We start from the raw sequence: 1417 nt of genomic DNA, 5'->3' as shown, positions 1-1417 counted from the left end.
GATACAGAATCTGAAACAGGCTCCTGGCTCTGAGCTAGTTGTCAGCACAGAGCCCGACGCGGGGCTCGAACCCACGAACCGTGAGATCATGACCTGAGACAAAGTCGGACGCTTAACCGACTGAGCCACCCAGGCGCCCCAAAAACATTTTTATGTTTATACATCCTGAGAAATAGAAAATGAAAACCAAATCACTAGTATTGAGATGCATGCACATGTACAACCGAAGGTATGTACAAAGATGTTCATAGCAGCTCTATAAAGGCTCCAAACCTGAAACCATCTGAATGCCTATCAAGAGTAAAATGGGGAAATAAATTGTGGTTTATTCACACCTGGAACACTTGCGAAAATTGATCAAAAGGAAAGCTCATTTAAAATGGAGTCNTCACTTGTCCTGAAATGTAATTCTCTGCTATTCCTGAATAAATCCATTTTTGCTGGTTAAACAACTGGCAGTCTTATTTTATTTAATCTTTATTTACTTATTTTGAGACAGACAGAGCATGCATGTAAGCAGGGGAGGGGCATAGAGAAAGGGAGATAGAGAGAATCCCAATGTGGGGCCTGAACCCACAAACCATGAAATCATGACCTGAGTCAAAACCAAGAGTCAGATGCTTAACCAACCAAGCCACCCAGATGCCCCGCTGTCAGTTTTATTTATTTCTTTATTTAATATTTATTTATTTTTGAGAGAGAGAGAGTGTGTGTGTGTGACTGACTGGGGGAGGGGCAGGAAGAGAGACACAGATTCTGAAGCAGGCTCCAGGCTCTGAGCTGTTGCAGGGCTCGAACTCACAAACTGTGAGTACATGACCTGAGCTGAAGTCGGATGCTTAACTGACTGAGCCACCCAGGCGCCTCTCTGACAGTTTTATTTATTTATTTTTAATGTTTATTTATTTGAAAAAAATTTTAATGTTTATTTGCTTTTGAGAGAAAGAGCATGAGATGGGGAGGGGCAGAGAGAGAGGGAGACACAGAATCCTAAGCAGGCTCCAGACTCTGAGCTGTCAGCACAGAGTCCGATATGGGGCTCTAACTCACAAATGGTGAGACCATGACCTCAGCCAAAGTCGGACATTCAACCCACTGAGCCACCCAGGCACCTCTATGTATTTTTGAGAGAGACAGACAGAGAGAGAGAGAGAGAGAGAGCGAGCAGGGGAGGGGCAGAAAGGGACAGAGACAAAGAATGTGAAGCAGGCTCCAGGCTCTGAGCTGCCAGCACAGAGCGAGATGCAGGGCTCGAACTCACAAACTGTGAGATGGTGACTGGAGCTCAAGTCAGACGCTTAACCAACTGAGCCACGCAGGCGCCCCTGACAGTTATATTTTTAAGGTGAATACATTAGATAGCAATGAAAATGAATCATCTAGAGCTGCACACAACAACAAAATCCCATGTGATGGG

This window comes from Crocuta crocuta, unplaced genomic scaffold (assembly GCF_008692635.1).
Source record: "Crocuta crocuta isolate KB4526 unplaced genomic scaffold, BGI_CrCroc_1.0 scaffold944, whole genome shotgun sequence".
NCBI classification, from domain to species: domain Eukaryota; kingdom Metazoa; phylum Chordata; class Mammalia; order Carnivora; family Hyaenidae; genus Crocuta; species Crocuta crocuta.
The sequence above is the reverse complement of the archived record's forward strand: the minus strand, read 5'-3'. Positions refer to the sequence as shown.